Here is a 17008-nt window from a genome sequence, read left to right on the forward strand (position 1 = left end):
ATGCCAGTAATCTGATTCCTATCCCTAGAAGCAATGATAAGTCTGCTTAGCCCTTCCATGACAAGGAGGAATAGGAGAGGGGATAGAGGGCAGCCCTGTCTGAGCCCTCTTTTCGATGTGAAGAAAGATGTGGCCTCCCCGTTTAAGAGAACACTGTATGATACCTCCGATATACAACTCATGACCCATTTAATGAAGTCGAAGGGGAAGCCAAGGTGTGTCAGGAGCAATCTGATGTAGAGCCAATTGACTCTATCAAAGGCTTTGGATAGGTCCACCTTTAGTATCATACCTTTTTGTTTTTTAATGTGGAGGGTATGAAGGAGTTCCTGAGCAGTAGCTATGGCTTCATGAATCTGACGATGATTTAGGAAAGCGAATTGTTCTAATGAAATGTGGCGAGATAAAATAGGCTTCAGACGGTTCGCAATAATTTTAGCAACGATTTTGTATAGACAATTGCAGAGAGATATGGGTCGGAAGTCATTGAAAGATGCAGGGTGGTCAGCTTTTGGGATGAGAGCGATGAAAGTAGATTTAAGGGCCGAGGAGACTCTACCGTTCTGCCTGCAAAGTTCGATAACCTTCAGGAGATCGTTTTCCATAATGTCAAAAAAAGCGATATAAAACTCGATGGTCCAACCATCCGGGCCAGGGCTTTTATCTTTCTTAAACCATTTAATGTTCGCTTCTAGTTCTTCCATGGTCACTTCCTTAGTGAGGTCGTCATAATCCTCTTGTGAGACAAATCTGGGGAATTTTTCGGCCACCCTCATAATTTCAAGAATGTTGACCTCACGGGGGAGCCTTGAAGATGCTTTTGAAATGATCAGTCGGTAGCTTAGCAAGGTGCCTCTGAGATGTAACGATATGTTCCTGATCATCCTTTAATTCCCAGATAGTGTTAATAGCCTTTCTCCCATTGGCAAAATTGTGATAGAATTTGGTGTTGTCATCCCCCTCTGTGAGCCATATAGCTCTGCGTCGCAGCCTCCAACTTTCTTCTCTTTCTTTCAGGATCTGTGACCGCTTGGCAATGAGGGAAGTGTAAAGATCCTTTCTTTCCTGAGAAAGGAAGATGCCTCCTTCATCTTCCTCATGTGTTGCTATTATCCTTTCAGCCTCCCTTAATGTGTGGTCATCACGGAGACGCTTCTGATGGGCCCAAAGCTTAGAGATTCTTTTGAGCTCCGATAATTTCCTGGTGAAGCCTTCGGTAAAGTTTTCACCGTCTCTGATAGGGTTTCTCAGCCAGTACTCAGTGACCATCTGAGCGTAGGAGGGGTCTTTAACCAGGAGGAATTAAACTTGAAAGGGCTCTTAATTTTGTTGTATATGTCGGAGATCTCCAGAAAGATTGGACGATGATCCGAAATGCCTCCGGATCCAACCCATTGCCTAATATGAGCAATTCTATTGTGGAGGGATTCTTTAATCAGAAATCTGTCAAGTCTCCTGGCTAAGCTCTGTTCACCACATCGATTGTTTGACCAGGTATGTTGCAGTTTTGCCATGGGAGTGTCTATCCAGTGGTGCTCTTCCAGCAGAGTAGATATAGTCTCCGAGAAGGGGTCAACCCGGGCCGCATGTCCCCAAGATTCACAGAATCCCATGGTGAAATTTAGGTCTCCTCCCAATATGATGTTATCTTCTTGTAAAAGAACTGATCCCAGTAAGGAACTCCAGAAGGATGCCCTATCAGAGCATGGGCCATATACGTTGATGAGCCGGAGATCTAAGTCCATGGAGAGAACATAGGCATCTATACCAATAAAACCTCTTCCACCCCAAGTATTCTTAATCCTCAGCGCTCTATTATTGATCCCTATAGCCAAGCCGCCAGATCTCCCAGAGGCATCTAGAGCGTAAAAGGTCTAGTTGGGTAACCAGGCCTTAAGAGTAGGAATAAGGGTATCAGCAAGACAAAGGGTCTCTTGCAGAAAAATTATATCCGATTGTGAGAGGGAGAGTAATCTCCTGAGTGCTAGTTTCTTGGGTGTACTAGCAAACCCTCTACAGTTATAGGATAGAATCTTCATGACGGATGGGAGGTAGGGTCTTTCTGCGCTCTAAGGGCCCGAAGGATGGTTTGCTGTCGTCCAATGGCAACTTCAGCATCTGCTGTATGTCTAGCTTTCGATATGCGAGATGGTCTTCCCCAAGAGAGCTTAAGAGAGGCAGGCACAGAATCAAGGTCAAGTCCAATAGCATTCGGACCTCTGTCTTTAGATCTGGGATGGAGGGAGTATCTGGGGGGGACAGGGGGTGAAGGGGCTGGGAGCGCATCGACAATAGTCGGGGGAAGAGTAGGCGGGCACGGGGAGGAGACAGGAGAGGGGGGTGGGATGGGACAGATGAGCGAGGGAGGTAAAGGAGCAGTGGAGGAGATGGAAGTCGAAAAAGGAGCAGAAAGAGATGGAGGATGTGAGAAATACCGATGCACAGATGCAGAGACATCATGATCATGCAGAGGAGATAAAATGAAAGATGAGGAAGTGATAGACATACCCGGCATATTGTCCCCCGCCGGTTCAGAGTCTTCTTGAGCGGGGGTAGGCGATGAGCGGGTTTGGACCCTAATCAAGGAGCTCGGAGGATAAAGAGGAGATCCATCAACCTGCATCTGTGCTTCCAAGGGCTCCCCTGTTGGAGGGTGAGCAGGTGGAGGGGGAGGCCTAACCGGTGCATCTTCTTGAGCGCGTACCATCCCTTTACGGAGCAAAGGGAAATCCCGATAAAGATGCCCAACTTTGTGGCATCTACGGCATCTATACGGGATCCCTTCATAATCAATGATCTGCTTCCTGGTTGAGTCCCTCCACTGAATCGTGATGTATTCCTGAAGACCTCCCCTAGTGTCCAGGTTGATGAGAAGGCGCGCATAAGCCATCATGCCTGTGTGAAGATACGACTTGTCATAGTCCATAAAAACGCCTATGGCATTTCTAATTCTCCTGAAAATGTCTTCAGACCAATACTGCAGGGGAAGATCGGGAAGCCTGATCCATACTAGTCCTATCCCAATCTGCTCAGTTTCCGGGTCGAACATAGGGGTCCATCGTTTGAGGAGGACCGGGGCGTGTTCGAAATTCCAAAACAAGGATAGGACCCAATTTGTATGGTCGGCACGAGCGAACCTTAATGCGAACCATCCTCTCACAAAGGTTTGCACGAAGGGGATGTCAACCAGATGATGGCCCCAAACTTCAGTAGCCCAGGTCTTTAGTCGAGCTGCCGAGTAATTCCTGCCTCTGATGCGACCCACAAGGACTCTGTCAGCAAAATCCATGATTTCACCCCACTGAATGTCCTCCTCAAGCCTGAGAAAAATATCCTCCGCCCTGGATTTGAAACATCGGTACTTCTTTTTGGGACCAGATCTCGACGAAGGATTCGAAACCGGGTCGGAGCCAAAACCCTGGGGGAGAGGAGCGCTGGATGTGGGGGGCTGATGCCGGAAGAGGTGAGCGGTCCAGAGAGTGGAGGGATATCGGTGAAACATCCAGAATAAGCACCGGCAGATGAGGAGGCGGCTAAGGGGAGTGCAGAAGACGGAGTAACAGCGGAAGACCAGGGCACCGAAGCAGGAAAAGGGGTGGAACTAGGGTTAGGGTTGATACAGCCCGCCACAAAACCCAGGGTGGCCGGAGAGTGAGGAGGCGTAGACAAGGCCGGCCAGGTGGGGGGAATATCCGGGAGAATCACGGGATAGTGACGCGGCGACTCCCCAGAGGAAAATGAAACCAAATTTTCCGGGAGATTTGAGTGGAGCATACCTTGTGATGTGGAGTAGGGCATACGCCAGATGGAGACTCCTTCCAGCGGGTCCTCAGAATAGTCGACAGCATCTTGGTCCTCCATATCGCCAGCTACAAAACCTCGGAACGGCGGACACCTCGATTTGCAGGTAACCGTGGAGAAGATAGGGTCAGGTCGGTAGCGGCTGTAACGGTTAAGGGCGATCTGGAAACGACAGAAGAGAAAACGGCATGGAGACGGGGGCGCAGGGGAGAGACCGAGCCCAGGCACGACCTAGCAGGTAATCGGCGACCGGGGAGCGAGGAAAGATACCGGGAGAGGAAAACAGTCTCGGTTTGCTGCAGTGAAACAGAAACCCTAACCTTTAGCTGAAACCGCCGCGCTCCATTTCCGCCGGTAGGCCTCGATTATTCAATTGTTACAAATGTGCTTCAATTATATTGATTCGCTAGCATCTCAAGAGATGATATCACTAAAAAAAATTAAAATGGCCAAAATGTAAAATAATAAGAAGATTATATATATATATATATATATATATATATATATATATATGTCGTCATACTATTTTACATTTTGGTCTTTTTTGAGTGTATATTTTTTTATGCATGTATAATCAAGAAATAGTAATCACATCTCTTGAGATGCTAGCATTATTTCAGATTTTACATTCTATAAGAAATTTACACCTTAAAAAATTTTATTCCTCCCAAATAAATCTTATTTGTCGCAAATAAATCCATCTTGATGACTATTGGCAACTATTTTGATAAAGTGAGTTGTTTAGGTTCCCTCCGAATCGAGATCAAGATCCAAATGTCAATGGTATAGATCCATCTTAAATACAGATCTAACCTGAACCCGGAACGATCCAATTTCTTCATGTGCAATTTTTTTATGAACTGGTATTATTTAAATATTTTGTATAGTTTGTTTGTTTGTTTTTTTTTTTTAATTTATATTTCGGTGGACATGAGAAAAAATTCTTTGATGACTGATGGACACATCACGCAAAATTTCAACTTTGATGACTAACAGACATGGTTACACATCACATTGGGCTGTAGAATAAGCCTCTCGGTTCAACAATAACATACCTTCTAACACTGATAAAAAACTGAAAACATTTCATAACACACTTATCTAATTATTTCAAAGAATATGTGGCCCATGCTATAACAAGATTCGCGGTTAAGTTACCTTGATCCACTATTTAGATTCAATCTTGGAAGATCTGGGTAGGCTTTCTATGGATTGGGAGTAAAATTAATTTTAGAATATTTAAAAATTTAAATAATATAAATGAATGTGAACATTTAACTATATTTATGTATATTAAAATTTTGAAATATTTTAAAATTTATAAATAATTATATATATATTATTTTTGTTAATAGGGCTATTTAAGGTAGTTGGGCAAAATTGTTATTTTCTCACTCAAGTTTAAATCCTAGTTAGTGATAGATGATTAGGTAGTATGGTTATCATTCTTACTCATGTTCAAATTCCGACTAGTGACATGATAATTGAGTAGAATGATGATCTTTGGCAATGAGTGTCAAATTCCTATTAATGACATGATGACAATAAATATTGTTGTATTTACTTTGTGCATATGAATATTGTTATATTGAACTTTACTATAACTTTCAAACTAAAAATATATATAATTTCCTTATATATATATATAAAATAATCTAATCACATAAACAAATGTGACAAAAGCTGTTGATGTAATGGAAAACCTCCAAATTTAAAAGAAAGAAAGAAAGAAAAAAGAACCATTTGAAACATCACATAGGGCATTGTAATTGGAACCATTAGAGGCATCACATAGTGCATTGTAATTGTACTTTGCTTTAGAGTGGAAGGTAGGGTATTGTAATTGTACTTTGCTTTAGAGTGGAAGGTATTAGGATGACAACCTATCTTAACATGCGGTCAAAATTAAACCTAGGTTATTTTCTTGAATTGTGATGTCTAATTGTTATTTTTATTTAGTTTTTCGAGAGCTGATTAGTTTACCCTAATTGAGTTTATTTGGCCTTATTATGACTCATTATCATTTCTTTTTGTGTTTTTTATTAAAGAGATTTTGAAGTAAATTATGAATCATATTAAATCAGGTATAAAATATTTTTCAATTTAATTAATTAATATATTATTTTTATTTTATTAAAATAATAAAACAAGAAAATAAAAAACACTAATAAAATATATTTTAAAAGCTTTTTAAATTATAATTGAATTATATAATATAATGGAGTTTGTTTTTTGTTTTTTTAAAGCCTTATTATGTTATTTTAATTATTATTTTGTTATCTTCATTAAAATGACCAATTTTAAACCTCAATTTTTCCTTAAATAAATTATGATTCAACTAGTGCATACTATTAAAAAGAAAAGTGGTGTTCAATATTACTCTAACGAGAACAAATTCTCAAAGATCTATTGTCCAAATGATGAATGAAACTTCCATAGCATCTACGGAAATAGAAGAAGATGCATTGAAACAATAATTATTGTTAAAGGAGAATGAGTTTTTGTAAAATTCAATGGCCTTTGGTAAAAAATAAAGTATATATACCCTAATAAATCTCAATCACTTGGATAATGGAAAAAGGGGCTTGAAACCTTTAGCTACCCATGCACAAAAGGATTATTCACAGTATAACCTCAAAGTTCTATTGTCCAAATGATGAATGAAAGTTCCATAGCATCTACAGAAATAGTAGAAGATGCATTGAAACAATAATTATTGTTAAAGGAGAATGAGTTTTTGTAAAATTCAATGGCCTTTGGTAAAAAATAAAGTATATATACCCTAATAAATCTCATTCACTTGGATAATGGAAAAAGGGGATTGAAACCTTTAGCTACCCATGCACAAAAGGATTATTCACCGTACAATTTGACCTTGTAGAGGACAAACACTAAATCCTCAACTCTTAGCCTTGGTTTTAGGCCAAAACAAGACTCTACATGAAGTTATGGACTCTAACCTTTGATTCGATATTATATTCCCTTACCATCACACCTATTTGTGCAAGAATTCCTAACATCCCATCACACTTTTGGGGTTTTTATTTAGTGTAATCCATCACCTATTTGTGCAAGAATTCCTAACATCCCATCACACTTTTGGGGTTTTTATTTAGTGTAATCCATCAATAACACCTAACAGTAATGTTGAAATATAGAGAAGAATTTTTTTTCCTTGGAAAAAAACCCTTAATTTTATTTTATTAGTAGAAACATAAAGAAGACTTACTACTACTTATTCTCGCATTTGCATAGACATGGATTTAAACAAAAACTGATGAGTTGAAATTAAGTTGATAGAAAAGTATTACACTTGGACCAACCTCTCGATAATGATCATGTTGCATTTCGATGTAGGTTATGTTTTGAAACATGGCATATATAATCCCAAAGTGTTTAAAAAAGAGAGTTCTTAATAAATCTATAGAAAAAACCTACTTAATAGAATGGGCCAATTAAAAATCATATTTAATCATAAAAACAACCCAAGTACTAACTCCATAGTGTAGCTCACATCAAGTGCATCCCATCAAAGGGATAAAAAACAACTCCCAAGGATCCAATACTATATAATACCCAATACCCAATTACATATGGTACCAATAAGCCCAACAATGAAGATAGCATTAGTTCCACTAATAGAAACATTAGCCTCACCCTCTTGATTAACATTGTTTCATATAAACAATATGGAGGAGAAAGAGAATGAGATTCTTGAAATCTTGAAAATCCAATTAACTATCTCAAACAAGTAAGTTATTTAAATAGATTTATAAAAATAAGAGTTAGAAATAGAAAAAAAAAACTTTAAAAAGTCAACTTACCTAATAAAGTGGGCGTCCTCTACTGAAGCAAAGGATTCGTGAGGACTATCAAAAGTCGCCGAAATTAAGGTAATAGCAATGTTTGAATCATGTTTTTGATAATGGGAATAGATTCAATATCATCAAAAACTTTTGGGGAATATAAAATCTTGAAAGTTAACAACTGTAACTTGGATTTACAAAAATCCCTGCGAAATTATATCAAAATATTACCAAAATTTCCATGATTTTCAAACTAAAAAAACTACAACAATAAAATGTAATCAAAACTTTATCTAAATATATATCCCTTTTATCTTAAATTGTATTCACAAAATTTCCGCTGTGAAAAAACAAGAGAAGTCGAGAATCCTTCAACCTCTATACTGCGTAGAGATTCCTCCCACTAAAAAGCCGATAAGGGCTAACGAGCCTGCTATCAGGCATTAAATGCCCGCTTAGCTGCAAGCTCGATAGTCATATAGCTTTCGCTAAGGACAGAGTGTTCGGAAAGCACCGCGCACCTCTGTTTTATATGGCTATCAAACTTGCAACTAAACAGACATTTAATGCCCAATAGCAGGCCCGTTAGCCCTTTCCCTAAAAAAAACCCTCATAATGATTATTATCACCAACAATAGAATCGTACGGATTGAGAAGCATGGATTAATATTGTTACAACAATATTCTCACTTTTGTCATTCTTATTCGCTGTTGCCCATCCACTCTTCTTATTATATTTATATTCTTTTATAGACATGCAATATCTAGTTGTCTATCACTTTTAGGGTTGAATGGCACGACCGTAGTCTTCAATTAATATACTCTCAATTCACTTTCCCTCACAATTATTTATTATTATTATGATAGTGCTTATGTGACATTAATGCACTTTTGTACGTATATATTCTCAATTTGTGGAATTTTCTGTGTATATTCTATGCTGGGGAAAATTGATTTTAGGCCTCATTCAAATAATTGTGATGGGTTAGAGAATTTAATATGATTTAAAAAAGGAAGAGACATATACTTAAAAGGATGAGTTAAAAGTTAATTGGTTAAAAATGAAAAAGAAAAACTATATGATTAAAAAGGTTTAGTTAAAAGCTAGTTTGTTTTGCTTTAAGACGTATATATATACTGTAAGGATACGGATACGAATAGGCATAGGCACCAACAACAAGCGAAGTTAAGAGTCTTGTAATTATTTTGTAATTATTTTATTTTATAAATATGGTATTATATATATATATATAATTTTATAATAATTATAATTTAATATATTTAATATATGATAAAAAAAATTGAATTTGAATTTATTATTATTTTTTAAATTTTAATTTGTAAAATTTTTGAGTTTTTTTGGGATTGTTGTATGTCTTAAAACTGTTTTTGCTTGACTAAGGGCTCGTCTTTTCTGAACGTAAGGAAACATGTTAACAACTCAAGACCAGAGGTATCTTGCAGGAATGAAAGTTTGCCCCCTTACGGACCACTAACACGGTAATTACAGGGGGTGTGATTTTCATTGAATAACAGTGGTGAGTCAACTTGAACTTCAAATATCCAAAAATTGATAAACAAATGACTCGTAGTTGCCTTTCAAATGAACATCCTTCTGATCTACAATTGATCTCAATACTAAATTAATTATGAGCATCTTTTGGATTTGAATCATTGGTTATCTACCTATTCTCTCATTAGATTTGTATTTATCTTATATGTATTTGCCTTAGATTTAAAGAGTCCATAGGTTCCATAACCAGCCTTCAGACCATTTCCATCCTCTTGCACCTTTATCAGTTGTTTATGGTGTTTCCAGCATTTCAATGTGATGTGTCCATTTTCTTATGCAACTAAGTCCTATTTATGTGTTTTGTGTCTATGTTTGTGTGTCTCTATATGCAATGAAGGAGGATGGATTTGGATCATCACCTGTTACAAACAACCCCAAAGATAAGGTGCTAAAAGCAGTCAAGGTGTTCAAGTGCTTTTTTTATCATTCACAAAGATTAGTACTTTTTATACCTATGTTTTAGGAGTTTTTATACATATGCTCTATTCTTCCCTGCCCTAGATCAACCATTTCTTCGTCTCTATGTAAATTAATTTCATAAAACTTAAATGGAGTTCAAATTTCACATGTGACCTTTCTTTGCTTCTTCATTTAGGGTTTTCTTTGCCTTTAGCAATGGGATAAGATGGAATAAATAATTAATTTGGAGTGAATTGGCGGAACCAAAGCAGTAATCATTATCATTCAAATTGGGTGTTTCCCAAACCTGCGTTCGTCCTTGAACATACCTACAATCCCAGTTGTGTATCTCAATCTTAATGTCACCACCTTTGCATTATTTAATAAACCCATTATTGTTGTTTCAAGGATTGAAATGTGTCACATGGACATAAAATATTGGTGTCTGTTTAATGGAGGATGGATGCACTAGTTAGTGTTTCTTACTACCAGGGTGTTGGTCATTGGTTTTTGTTCACCTACTTGCAAGGCTGTTTTCTATAGGACTTTTGTTGCCTAATATCTTTTCTCCAGTTCCTTTTTGTGTCTTCTCACCTTGGGTCAGGAGTTGGGTTTATATATTTTGCTTCAAACTATTTTTCCTTTGCTATCTTTTACGGTCACTAGGGCCTCTATTTCGCTTTCTGTTTCGGTTGTAGTAGCGCCTAACATCGGGCACATATTCTGGCATTTTCTTTGTCTTTTCTTCCCATGATGCCGTCAGATGTGGAGATCTCTGAAAAGGGTGTGGGTCAATCACAACATGGAATGGCATATGTCATGGGTTATACGGAAAATTTAGAAACTACTCAAACCTTCCTCAAGATCCACGATTACTATCCTCTAGTTGGGCTTTTAAGGCTAAACCTCTATGACCGTGTGTTGAAAAACCCTTGTTGTCTTTGGGCTTAGATGTTGACTTTATTAGAGCATAGAGTCTATCTTCGTGTACCCTTATGGGTCATTTTTTTATACATTTCTCTTAATATATCACAGATTCAAACTTGGCTCAGTGTTAATTGGAAACCATTGTTGGGGTATTTCCCTATGATTATCCGTTGACGACTCACTGGATTCATTTCAATTTCATGGATGAGGGGGATCTCCTAATGATTTTACAACCACCTAGGTGATAAGAAGGGGATATATGTGGCTTTAACGATGGAGTGTGCGTTTCAACCCCTTAGTGGACAAGCCTAAATCACAATACCTTTGGGTAAAGTTGGTTGGCTTTCCACTTAAGTTATGGACAATGTCGGTTATGAATAGGGCTATAGACTACTTTGGTCGCTTCATTTTTTTTTATGAGAGATCCTTAGTTGCATTTGACAAAATGATTTTATGGGTCCTTATGGAGATGGTATGGCTAAGGGTCTGCCAAAAAAAATGGACATCTCTCGCAGGGACTTCTCTTTTAACTAAATACTGGATTTATGGAAGATACTGTTCAAATGCTCTGCTTTCCACTAAATGGGACATCTCAAGGTGACTTGCCGAGTTTCGTGACAATATGGCATAAAAAACCCTTGTTCAGGTTCCTTTTAGAAAAAAAATGGCTCTCAATGGGTGTATGATTATGGGGTCGTGTTGTAACTACTACAACACCGTCCAAAAATTTGCCTTCATTTAAATTTTGGAGCCTCATAATGATCATGTGAATTATCATTTTCAGTCATCAAAGTCATGTGTGGCCATATTTTTCTAAGTGTTCAAGTCTCCCCCTAGAAAAACCTAAGTGTTGGTGTATCTTGCATTCACAAGCCTAATTTATTTCCCTTCATAGCACACATTCTCAAGATAAGCCTCACACACTTCTTGGAGATAGTGGAGCACACTTCTTGTTGATAATGGACCACACTCCTTGTTGATAGGTTGAGCGCATTCCTTATAAATAGTCATAGCACACTTCTTGAGAGCAAGGATAATGCACTTCTTGTTGAAAGTTAGAGCGCACTCCTTGATGACAGTGAGAGCACATCTTCTAGAGACAGTGAAAGTGCACTTTCCAAATATAGCGAGAGTGCACTTCATAAAAGCAACGCTATCACATTCTCTAGTGATATTTATCTTATCTTTCTCCCTTAATTTTTTCGACATTTAATAACACACTCTAAAACCCTAATTTGTGCTCTCCCTATATAAAGAACCTATCTTAGAGCCCATTCCACACACATATCTTTCGATTTGGAGCTTTGTGCATTGTTGGGGCACAAGGATCATTCCCCACTCTTGGTTGCAAGTGTGCCATCTTCTGGGTAAGTTTTCTCAATTGTCACACTTTGAAATTTCATTCTTACAAGTGTTGCTTCAATTCTTGCATAATGATTTCGATGTCTATCCACATTCTAAAGGCTTTTCACATTCCAATCATGACTATGGTTGTAAATATGAGTATGCATGTTAGTATTTCCATACATATGTTCCCCTTGCTTGCTCTCATCGAACACTTTGTCAATTTTCTTGAACGTATATTTTTCTTCATGTGTTGTGACAACTCTTAATGGTTCAATTATTTACCAGTGCATAACACTCTCCTAGACAATAAGTAGTGAGTTCTTGTTTCTTAGAATTGGGACCTGTGCCCATCAAAGAACTTGTCTCTTCTGCAGAGCACAAAGCACACTTGCAAGCCACGGTCTTCAACCCTTTGTCCACTAGACTTGTGACTCGTGCTCAACACTAGTTTCCTTGCCTCATATAGCATAGAGCACATTCCTAAATGACAAGCATGCAACATTTTCCAACTTTTGATGTGACTTGTGCCCAAGAGGACCATCTCTGCTGGCCAGAGAACATTACACATATCTATAACCTAAGCATCTAATTATTATCTCTTATTGATGCGTCCTGTGCTTAAATCAAGCCTCTCTTTCAGCCTTAACGCAAAGCACCCTTCCAGTGGCTAGTGAGGTCACCCTTTCCTCGAGCTTGTATCCTTGTGCTCAAAACTAGCACACTGTCCCCTCATAGTGACTATTTTTGCATAAATAAACAAGATAGAATTGGTGGTTTTGTGGGACTGATTTTCTGGTTTCCATTAGTGAATTTCAATTTCCAGGTACTGCAAATCTAGATCATATCAGTTTGTCATATTCCATCGATACTATGCCTCCAGTCATGCATAAAGGACCAGAAAGGGAGGCTACTAAAAGTAGTATCGAAGGTGTCATGGGAAACTTGAGAGCCAAAGTACCCATTCTGTTAGATACAAAATGCTTCATTGATAAGTCCACCACCTTACCATGGAAGATGATTTTCAAATGAATTTATAAATGATGAGTTCCCAAAAGATCGAGAAGAGAGGGAGGTGTACATTAATGTCAAAAGGTTCAGATTGTAAAAGATTTCTAGCATCTGATTTTACCTTGTGAATAAGTGATAGGATAGATATTGCAACATCTTGACTCTAAGAATATGATCCTCAGTAGTTCAAGTGGGAAAGAGCTTGCTACATATTAGCCCTATGATCTTCACTCTTATTACAAGCTGCCAAGTCTAGAGGAATACTTGAACTATAAGTTTTATGCCGCCTTTTATTCTCAGTGTGTCACAAAGGATGTTTTGATGACATGGTGGCAAGAACTAGGAAAATTTCGCGAGAATCCTAAAGGAATTTAGAGAACAAAGTTATTGAGGAAATTGTATCAATATCTCATGGCTATGTGATGTAGGTTGTATAAGGACAAAAAAATATAGTTCTTTGAAGTAGGATGGATCTATATGGCCTACCCAGTTGATGTAGAAGGAAAAATAATCAATTGGTCAGACATACTAGACCAACAACTGTAGAGGAATGTGGCAAAGGTGAAAAAAGTTTCATAAGGTGAGCAACCCAAATTCTATATGTCAACCTACTTGCTTGATGGGATCTACATTTGTAGAAATTAATGTGTAGATTCAATATTTCTCATGAAATTTACTAAATCACAATACTTGAAGCTACTTTACTGATCTGCGGAAGTAAATTCACCATCTTGAACAAGAATCATAGACATGCAAAAGGAAACATCACACATGCACAAAGATTTATCTAGGGGAAAAAAACTACTCAAAACCCCTTACTATCTATATTGCATTAATCAAAGAATAGAGAAGAAATAGTAAATACATATGTTAAGTCTGAGCAAACCCTGCAAGTGTATGGTCTATCCCTTTGCTTAACTAATTGAATTTGGCCAACACTTATCCAATTTTCAAGCCCTCCAAGCTCCTATTTCCTTGCACTATTCCCTTGGGAAATTACCCCTATTTTTTAGGAATTTCACACCATGGAATTGCGCAATTACTTTAGGTCATTCCTCATATTACATGCACCACTTGTACACATTGGAATATGCTACAACGGATAGTACACTGCCTTAGAATATCAATCTCAACTGGGTAACTCGAATTCTCTACATGCAACCATTATTTTGGGTTGATTGATCAGTTAACTGGTTGATCACTGAGTGTGGTTGAAGTTCCACTTCCACAACTTGACCTCCACTAGTTCTTCTAACAGTTAGAACTAGTTAAACTGACAATAACTCAAATTAACTGAAATAGATTGCTGAAAATTAGCAATCAAACATACTGAACTGAAATCAAGCTCCCCTAACTCGAATTAACTAAGTGACAAGTGCTATGTCACCTCTGTTAACTACCTCCAAGTATTATGTTGAAATAGAAATTCAAATTTTCTCTAGTTTGACCAAGGCAAAGTCAAATTGAGATTTTCTTGCTGCATTTTCAACACTCCCTCTGAACAAGAAAAGGGATTATCAACCACCTCTATCATGCACCTATGAAACTTGAACTTCCCTCTTGACAAGATTTTGTCAAAATATCAACATATTGTTCCTCTTTCGGAATGTACTGCAACAACATAATACACTTTTGCACACAATCTCGCAGATGGTGATACCATATATCAATATGCTTGGATAGATCGTGAAAAACAAGCTTCTCAAAGAGTGTGACGTAACTATGATTATCATAGTAAATTAGAGTAGGATCCATCATCTGACCAAACAAGCCAACACGTATCTTTCTTATCTAGATCGCTTCACATGTTGCTTGACTTGCAGCCATGTATTCTTCTTCTGCTGAGTTGGGTTCCACTAATCTCTGACTCTTATTGTACCAAGAAACTATTATGGACCCAAAACTGAAAATTCCACCTGATGTACTCTTCTGGTTTGATGGACTTCCTGCCCACTCTGCATTGATGAAGCCACACAACTTCACTCCCTCTGTTTAACTCTACCAAAGTCCAAACTGGGTAGTGCCTCTCAGGTATCATAGATCATGCTTAGTTTCCCTCCAAAACAGTTTGGTTGGCCTAACCATAGCTTGAATCAACTGGTTGACTACGTAGCACATGTTTGATCAAGTGTTCACAAGATACATGAGTGAACCTACCAATTGTTGGTAAATAGTCGCATCCACTTCCTCACTTGAAGTGACATCCTCTTTCCTCCAATTGGTCACTGGAGGAGTCTTTATGGGATTTCACTTGTACACGCGGAACCTATGAAGTATCTCATTGGCATACTTTCCCTGAGAGACAAACAATTCCCCATCACCTTGCCACACTTCCAATCTAAGGAAGTAGTGCATGAGATCCATATCCTTCATATCAAATTCTCCTGCAAGGTCCTCCTTGCAAGATCTGATCAACTGCTTATCACTAGTAAGATCAAGTAATCGACATATAAAAAAATAATAAAAAATTTACCTTCTATCAAAATATGATAGAGGTTTGCATCCGATTCACTTTTTGTGAAGCCCAAACCAGTGAGATAGCTATCGATCATGGTGTACCAAGCACGAGGTGCTTTCTTGACAGCATACAATGCTCCCTTGAGTCTGCACACATGAGACTCTCAATCAAAAGTCTTGAATCTTTTTGGTTTCTCAATATACAGCCCCTCCTCAATAACTCCATTGAGGAATGCAGTTTTCACATCCATCTAGTGGATCTTCCACCCCATCTATTTCGCTAAAGCAAGGATTGATCTAATGGATGAGCACATTTCTACAAGAGAAAAGGTCTCCTCATAGTCAATCCCCTCCACCTGAGAGTACCCCTTGGCCACAAATCCAGGCTTGCACTTTTCTATGCTTTCATCTGCTGCCTACTTCAAATTGAAGATCCGTCTCAAACTCATAACTGATTTGTCTACTGGTCTTGGGACCATCTCCCAAAAATTTTTCTTCACAAGGGATTTGTACTCCTCCACCATTGCATCAATCCATAAAAGTTTCTCTACTGCTTCCTCGAAAGAGGATGGCTAAGTCTCTACTAGCTCAATCATTAGAGCCATGTAGAGAGTGTACTAATCTTGTGACCTTCTTTTCCTACGCTAATTTGAAGGAGAACCTACATTCTCCCTTGCATCTTGCACAATTATCTTAGCTTCTTTGGTTATCTTCCTACCTTCTCTGGATGGTTATGCTTGAGTGGTTGTATCCAATATTTGTTCCTCAACTTTTGGCTACTCCAAAACATCCTGAGGCTCCTCCTTTGGAGCCAAATATCCTCCTTTGGTGGGATATGAAGCTCCCTCTCAAGAGAGCACCTCATGGCTTTGACTTATCAACTTTGGCATCCCGTCACACCACTGTCATTCTGAGGGATGGAAAATACACACAATAGTTGTGGGAAGTTTCTGTGTAACCCACAAATACCCCCAACTTTGTTGTCGACTCTAGCTTCTTCCTTGATTCTTTGGAGACATGGAAATAGACAAAGGCTCCAAAGATATTGAAGTGTAACACATTCGACTTCCTCCTCGAGAAAGCCTCCTCTGGTGTGATCATGCCAATAATCCAATGAGGGCTCCTATTATGAAAATAGGTTGTTGTGTTGCATGCCTCAACCCACAAGTGCAGAGGTGGGCTTTGGTCATGCAACATCACCCGTGCTACTCCCACAATGCTTCGGTTCTTCCTCTCAGCCACCCCATTCTGTCATTGGGATGTGGGTTGTGGGGTGTTTTCAACTCTCATCGAATGACTTCTTTTGGACATAAATTTTTAAAGTCACTCGACACGTACTCACCTCCATTATCGCTCTTGAGATCCTTCACCTTCTTGCCTATTTCTTTCTCCACCCGTACCTTGAACTCTAGGAACTTGGAGAAAGTCTCATCCTTCTTCTGCATGAAGAAGATCCAACACTTTTGTGAGTATTCATCAATAAATATGGAAAAATACGTATGCCTAGAAGTCGAGGCTATCAAGAAAGGTCCACAAACATCAGAGTAGATCCTTTCAAGGACTGCATGTGCTTTGTTGTCCTGATCATGGAAAGTTGCTTTAGTGTACTTCCCCAAGGTACACCCTTTGCATGTGTCCTACTTTTCTAATGCTCCTTTGCGGGGGCCTATGGTAATCTGTTGCATGATAT

This window comes from Pinus tabuliformis, chromosome 1_2 (genome assembly GCF_031772625.1).
Source record: "Pinus tabuliformis cultivar Carrire ecotype Pingquan chromosome 1_2, CPIR1, whole genome shotgun sequence".
Taxonomy (NCBI): Eukaryota; Viridiplantae; Streptophyta; class Pinopsida; order Pinales; family Pinaceae; genus Pinus; species Pinus tabuliformis.